The 8,225-nt window shown below is 33.8% G+C and overlaps 1 pseudogene; it reads right to left on the reverse strand.

Moving 5' to 3' along the window:
• Window positions 1-1,777: 1,777 nt before the first annotated feature.
• LOC134260511 (ficolin-1-like) lies at window positions 1,778-7,466 on the reverse strand (annotated as a pseudogene).
• Between the last annotated feature and the right edge of the window lie 759 nt (window positions 7,467-8,225).

Below are 8,225 nucleotides of genomic sequence, written 5' to 3' on the forward strand. Positions count from 1 at the left end.
TAGAAGAGCGGCTAAACATATACATCCAGAGCTTTCAGAATACGATTTTACAAAATTAGAAAATTCGTTATTGCCTATTTATCATAAAATATAAATTAAATTCTTTCCTTAATTATTATTGAATTCCTATGTATTTAACTAGGTACTTAAATTATCGATTCGCTCTGATATTTGGTTGTATAATGATTACAATGTATATAAACGTCCATCTGGTCAGTCATTGTTGCTTGACGATGTCTTGTTTTCTCCTCTCACATTGGAAGCGCGTATGAACAGCGGTATGAACACAAGCTTGTAAACAAAATAAACAGCAATTCACAAAAAAGGAAAACCAGAAGAAAAAAAGTGTCTGTGTAGGTGAAAAACACAACTCATTAATTTGTTTTTAAACGACCCCATACGTTTTTTCTTTCTCCCATGCATTTGGACTATAAGGGAAAAAAGATCACTAGAACCTTTGGTTATATTAAAAGAAAGGTGTTAGACCTTCGAACGGCACTATATCCGTACAGCTATTATACAGCCTATCAAATATATCACGGCGTCAATAAAAGAATTATTTAGATATTTCAAAAAATACTAATTTCATTCTAAGAAAAGCCACGCAGCTGTATACAGACATTCCAAAATAATGTTTCATGGACCGACAGGTTGTTAAATTCCTCTCATCACTATAAGTACCCCATCCCTTAAAATGAATACAATGTCTTCCTTCTAAGCAGAGAATGTCAGTCGGTTGATTTGTTTTTGTATATATACATGTAGTTTAGGGGTTGAATTCCGAGACTGAAAGTTATTACGACCTATTTTTATGTAAACCAGTAATCATACATGACATGTAATGCCCTGCCATGAATATGGCCAAGGCATTTGGTGTTTGTCGGACGTCTTCCATCCTTCCTACTTTCTGTCCTTCCTTCTCTCCTTCTGTCACACTTTTCCTTTAGCTCAGTTCAAAGCTCAGTTTCAAACAAACTATCCAAGATATTTTTATCAATCTTTATATACTGATAGTAATTAATTAGAGTTATGCAATTGCATTAACATTTTTTTTAAACTTGACTTTATATACATGTATATACCTCACTTTTCTTAAATTAGTGTTTAGCTCAGTTTTAAACATACCATTCAAAATGGTGTTATCAAACTTCACATAATGCATGTTGATGCATACTGATGAGAGCTATTTAATGGCATCACCATTTTTGAACTTGGCCTTTCTTTTGACCTTGACCTAACTCTATTTATCTCAATTTTAGCTCTAACGAGAGTTAGTTATTGCTTAGCAAAAGGTCATTTGGAAAGATCAAGGTCACACGTACTAGTATTCCTTTACAGTCTTTTTCCTAGCGAAACATTGTAAGTTGCTTCTCTTACAAGGTTTTTTACTTGTATATCTTTGGTATGTGGCTTTTGACCTCGACTCAAGGTTACGTCTTCTAGTCCGTAGCTCCAACGGAAGACCTATTCGTTGCTTTGCAACGAGCTCGGCTCTAGTTGTAGTACTTCCCGTTTAGCGTCATAACTTGAGGAGGTCTTGTTGTAGTACTTCCCGTTTAGCGTCATAACTTGAGGAGGGCTTGTTGTAGTACTTCCCGTTTAGCGTCATGACTTGAGGAGGTCTTGTTGTAGTACTTCCCGTTTAGCGTCATGACTTGAGGAGGTCTTGTTGTAGTACTTCCCGTTTAGCGTCATGACTTGAGGAGGTCTTGTTGTAGTACTTCCCGTTTAGCGTCATGACTTGAGGAGGACTTGTTGAAGTACTTCCCGTTTAGCGTCATGACTTGAGGAGGACTTGTTGTAGTACTTCCCGTTTAGCGTCATGACTTGAGGAGGGCTTGTTGTAGTACTTCCCGTTTAAGCTGGAGGTATGGCAACTATTAAACCACCAACCATTACCATACCTGCTCGCACAGTTTATTCCATTGTTGTCATTATCACTATCGGTGGTGGTGAAATACATGCCATTATGGTACGACTTGTTGTCCTCTACAACGAAGAATGATAATTAAGACATTGAGTTAAATTTCCGTTTTTAAAATTCATTTTTTGCTCGTTTGGTTAGCCCTTTTGAAACCAATTATATACATTTTGAACTTTAATACAAGCCAGAAGACTCTATCGAGACTGAAGCTGTACTGGTTGTACTTACATGTATAACAAAAGAAGAGAAAGATAGCTTTCCACTTGAAACTTTACAACAGCATTAAATAGAATAATGATATTTGGTTATGTCTCTTTTTGGCGTGATATTGCAATAGGACTACAACTGTGGGAGGAGCTTTTAATAAAAAAAAAATTACAGTATTTTTAATTTTAATTATCATGGCAACATCATTCATCAAAATAAAAAAAAAATTAAAGATTAAAAAAAACAACAACAAAAAAAGACAATAAAGACAATTATATATCTCGGTGTATTCTACTTGCATGCCACATTATATTATACATGTAATCAGACTAAAACTGTGTTTGACGTAGCATTTTGAGAGTATTTTATAGAAATTTTTATTTTCAGTAACCACGGAAATAATGATCCTCGAAATCAAAAACTAATACACGGAATTATTTATTTAGTGTAATCTACTTGTGTGCCAAGTTATATTGAAAACAGACCAAAACTAAAGGAGTAAAAAACATTTGTAAAGTATTTTACGGAGATTTCTTTTTTTACACACCACGGCAACACCGTTCATCGAAATAGAAGACCGATACACAGCAATATGTATCTTTGTGTAGTCTACTTGTGTGCCAAGTTATATTGAAATCAGACAAAAACGGTAGGTGGAGTAGCATTTTGAAAAATTGTTAGTATACAGACAGACAGACAGTCTGGTGGACGTCGGACGCATTACTATTGTATAAGCTCTTCTGGTCTCTCACCAGTAGAGCTAAACAGAGCAAGTAAAATTATTTTTATAATTACATTTGCAGTCCTGTACCGAACAGTGGTGGCATCTCAACATGAGTAAAAAATACAGAAGGGGCGTTAAACATGCTAAAGAAAACAAATTAGGTGAACTTTTTTCTGTTGCATTCCATTTCTTAGTTTAGCTAGGTATTTGAAATTTTAATTATACACACTGATCCCATGAGACCCCCGAAATCCTCCAATGGTTAATTTTTATTTGCTGGATCCATTGTCTACAATAAAAGTTGTATAGGTTGCGTATCCTTTTGGTCCTGAGAATCTAGCCATATCTATCCGTAATTTCTGATTTCCAGATTTAGTGAGAGCATGGATTGCATCATTTCCTGGAATTTGAAATTTTACAAGTAGAGATGAAGAAGTTTTTTTTCATACGAACATTTCATGTAAAAAATCTTGAATAATCTATATGAAATGAAATGTGAAGGTGTAAAATAGTTCCCAGGGTCACAAGTCCCATCAAAAATACAAAATTTAACATTTAATGATCATATTCTCTAAATTATTTGATCCCTTGAAACAGAAATAGGGAGGGAAATATGAATATATTTTTCAAGATGAACGACGTTGTTTTGAAAATATACCCAGCCAATATTCGAGTGCAGAATTCTCAAACCCTACTGCATAATCTTTCCATTTCCTCGTCTGGAAATCTGTGGAACCATTCATTCGTCTTTGAATAATCTGTACATGAAAAAACAATGACTTTTTTATGTATTATTTCAATTTATGTAAAGGTACTTCTACGATTTTGACTAAATAAAAAAATATATAATTATATAAAAACATACACTTAATTTTTTCTATATATAAAAAGTATTGCTAACGGACAGTGTTTGGTTTATAAAGCAAATTCACAAGCAACCTGTGAACATGGCAAAGCACGGGCCAAAAAGAATCACCAGAGGTAAGCTCAGGTTCAGGGAGGTGTAAGCATCCCCTGTCGACCGTTTACATACGCTGCTGAGATGGACGAAAACAACGGCGTAACAATTGATATAAAATATAGCAACTAAAATAGGAAACAAAGGCAGCTTGTAATAAGGGAAAGCAAGACAAACATCAAACAATATTCTGAATTATTCTTGACAAAAATAATCTCAAATATACATAAGAAAAACGTTTACTACATGTATGTATACCACCTCATTCCCAACCTTATTGTTATATTTTTAAAGGTTTAGACCATATCAGATATTATTTTGAGAGGGATATGGAGATAACGAACAGTATTCAATCTAAAAGTCCCTAAAACAATACAAAATAAGAGCAAACACGGACCGCCTAAACATCAGAGGTGGGATCATGTGCCATGGAGGAGTAAGCACCCCCTACTGACCGGTCAAATCCGCCGAGTGCTCCTTGTCATGATCAGGAAATAACGGAAAAAATCCGTCGTAAATTCAGTGTATAAGTAATGGACTAACAATAAGTATAAAAACGTCCGTCAGCATTTGACTCAATGATAAATTGTATTTGCTGACAAGGTCAATGTATCGACCATAAAACTAACGAAATGATGACTTTCAATGAGACGGCTGATACTCTTGTTTCATCAACTTGCTTGTCAATAATTTACCTCGTTTTAGAGATATTTCATACATAGAGCATGCTATTGCGTTTTAAGTCAACTGAGATATATTAACTCCATATGCAGGTGATGAAGGCATGTTGCTGCATTAGTATGGGAAGATGGCGATTGTAAAGTTGAAGTCATCACGTTTATCATTTAGCTTGGTTGTTAGATTACCATTAATGTCTTTTTCAAGTGAAATATCCAAGTATGAAACAGATGTGTCAGACTCTGTGGTATCTTTTATCTCAAGCTCACCAGGATATATCGTACCGACGTAGGAATCGAAATTACCATTGTTAATTGACAATACGTCGTCGATATATCTAAATGTCGAGTTGAAGGTCACAGCAGTGTTTTCTTCTTTTCACGCATAAAATTTTGCACAAATTCTGCTTCATATGAATATAAAATTAGGTCCGCTAAAAATGGAGCGCAGTTGGTACCTATGGGAATTCCAATAGATTCTTGGAATACCTGGTCTCCAAAAACCACGTAGATATTGACTATCAGAAACTCAAGCATCTCTTTGATGTCAACTTCAGAGTACTTGTGTGTGCAATCAGAATGTGTTTTAACAAAATAATTCTGCAAATGACCAATGACCAGGTAAGTTAATTTACGAGTTCCATTTTTATTTTTTAAAAAAGCAGGTGTCAATGACATCAAAAAGCCTGGACTTTAATTTATTGTGGGGAATGGTTGTATATAAAGTTGAAAAGTTGTAAGTTTTTAAGCTGTTGATTTTTGTAAAATCTTGTGATTTCAAATTGTCCAAAGTTCTTTAGAATTTTTAAGTATCACACATCTGATTCACACCACTTCTTGAACATATTGTTGCACAGTACTCCTGAAGTTTTTCCTTCACAACTGTCAATATCTTAGTGAGAAGTAACGAAAGAGGTTTGGTTGAACATTCACTTAAACCCGCAATGTATCTTTGTTTGAAAGGATTCTTATGAAGTTTCGGAATCCAATATATATAGGGTTGTTCAAATTCCTTTGGCTCTGTGGAATATTAAAATATTTAAAACTGATATTTGATTTTGAAGAATTTTTTCCTTAGAAAAGCATTGGCAGATCCAGGTGGGGGGATGGTTCCGGGGGTTGGAACCCCCCCCCCTTTATTTTTTGCCTAGTGGAGAAAGAGAGAGAAAGAAGGGGGATAAAACGTTTCCCGAGAATAAGTATTTGGACGTCTAACTTACATATGTATTGAATAGACAGATTTAGTTTTTCCATTCACCTTCACTATTACTTTTTATGAGTGAATGGTAGAAAATATTCTACTTATTTTTATATATCTCATATATGATATGTAACATGCGAGGTTAAATTTGATATTAGATTCCCGCGATCTTAATTTGGCTGTGTTGGCTATATACAAGAAGGTGCCACTTATTAAAACTAAATCTTATGACGGAACTAAAATTTAATTCATTGTTTTATACCCAACCCAAAAAGGATTTTCAAATTCTTTAAGAAAATTCATTCTACTCCTCGGAATTGCTGCAAATCCATTCAATTATAAGGCTTCAGTAGTTTTTTTTAAATGTGTTAATTTTTTTTATGCGGACTGGGGGTACCTTTTCAAAGAAAAAAGGACGTAGAGCAAAGATATTATTTTCCCCAATCTTATATTTTTCCATACATATGTGTGTGAATCTTTGCCTTAGAGTGTGTAAGGGGGGGGGGTTAGAGGGACACAACCCTGGAACCCCCCTTTCAAAAATTGATGGATCCGCCCCTGGAAAAGGAAGTATGAGTAGGATTTAAACAATATTTTCAATTGTACCATGTTTTTGGCAGTATAATGATTTTTTTTTCATGTCAAAACAAATTGTCCTGTATTCATGCTTATGTTTCTCAAACTCAAAATTGACCAACAATATTATTAAAAAATATATAAACAGTGCTTGCGTTGGGCATGCATCTTAAGATAAAATCAAAACTTTCAATTGTATTTTTTACTTTATCATAGATTACGTAATATGATCTACCTACCGTCCAATCCCCGCCGTCTATTGTCATGTCACAGAACACTCTCTTTTTCGTGCCCTTTTCAGGATAGATTGTGTACACGCCATCTCTATTTTTACGATGTGGTTTCTTCTTCAAAATGTCCGCACAGTCTTTGTACTTCATTTGCATTTGAACTGTAAATAAGGAGCTAAAATAATTATTACAGGATGCTTTGATCTATATATCAGATTAGTATATATTTTGATTATTTCATGTAATAAATAAAAATCAAACTTACAATTCTTAGAGAAAACCAAACCTCCGTCCAGTTTGTATTTAGATTTCAAAGTCAAAACCATTGGTCCATTGAGGGAGGCGGACATTTCAGTGTGTTTCCAAGGTGCATGTTTTAGAAATGATCCAAGTTCATCTGAAGATAAAATTTTAAGCATTACAAAGTAAGTTGTGAAAGTGTTACACTTTTTATAAGTAAGACATAAATTTACCTTTTTACAATAGAATTTTACCTACATGTTAAAGTTAAGAAGAAAAGTCAAATGTAATTAAGTTTTTTTTGCATTATTAATTTGCATTTCCATACAGGAATGTCTACAGTAAATATTAGTGTTTTATATATCTGCAATCAAATCAACTTTTAAAATCGTAGGTGTAATATATGGAGATAACAAACAGTATTCAAGATCACAAGTCCATAAAACAATACGAAATAGGAGGGGAGCAAACGCAAACACGGACCTCCAAAACATCACAAGTTGGATTAGGTGTAATGGAGGAGTTAGCATCCCCTGCCGACCGGTCACACCCGTCGTGAAGATAAATGACCAGACTATTACGTATTCTAACTCAAAATTTACCTTCTACAAATTGATGTGGCTTCATTCCGTTGGAATCAGTCGGTAACGGGGAGAAGAGAACCAAAATGCTCATCACCAAGTCTAACATGACTAGAGCTTCCGTTATCAGCTGAGCAAAGTATTGCATGTCAACCGCTGTTAGGGATATTTATAGCATAAAACTGTCATGCAAATAAGTCATCAAATGAAAACACCATAGCTCATTTAAAACGTTATTATTTTGAACATTCGTATAAAGCTTTTGTCACCATTTTGCATCATCACTCAAAATATATGAATATCGTGGTCTTCAAACTAAGTCCAATCGATAATGCAAAGAAGGTTATTCAATGCCTTGACTTTTGAATAGTTGTGTTAAAATGTTCTAAAAAAAAAATTATGACATTTTATTTTCAAATTTTGAATATTCTGAAAAATAACAATGTAATGAATTTTAAATTTACAAATATGCATGTGATTTTATGATTTGTAAATATACCTATACAACAAAAAATGGTTAAAATGTTTTACACACTTTACTTTCTTGAATATTTTCATAAAATCAAATAATGATGTAATGTAAGTTTTCTGCTCATCAAATTGATGTGCAAGGACATAAATGAATAAGAAACATAAAGGAGATGGGTGAACAAGTCGTCCGATGTGCCTATAGTGCGGAAACATGAAGTAAAAAACGAAATCTCAAAATTATCAACATTTTCTTTGGTATTTCATCTAACATAAAGGTACATACTTTATGTTAAATCTCTAATGTTTGCAAAACCTTCAAAGAACATTTATAAAGATAATCCTTTTTGTAATAGAATCAACATTTTTTGGTTTACAAAAACATTGAACAAAGGCCTTTTATACCTTAACAGTACACTTTATAACAAAACGTCCCAAT

This window comes from Saccostrea cucullata, unplaced genomic scaffold (genome assembly GCF_032062105.1).
Source record: "Saccostrea cucullata isolate Sc308-1 unplaced genomic scaffold, CSIRO_AGI_Scuc_v1 ctg15769, whole genome shotgun sequence".
Taxonomy (NCBI): domain Eukaryota; kingdom Metazoa; phylum Mollusca; class Bivalvia; order Ostreida; family Ostreidae; genus Saccostrea; species Saccostrea cuccullata.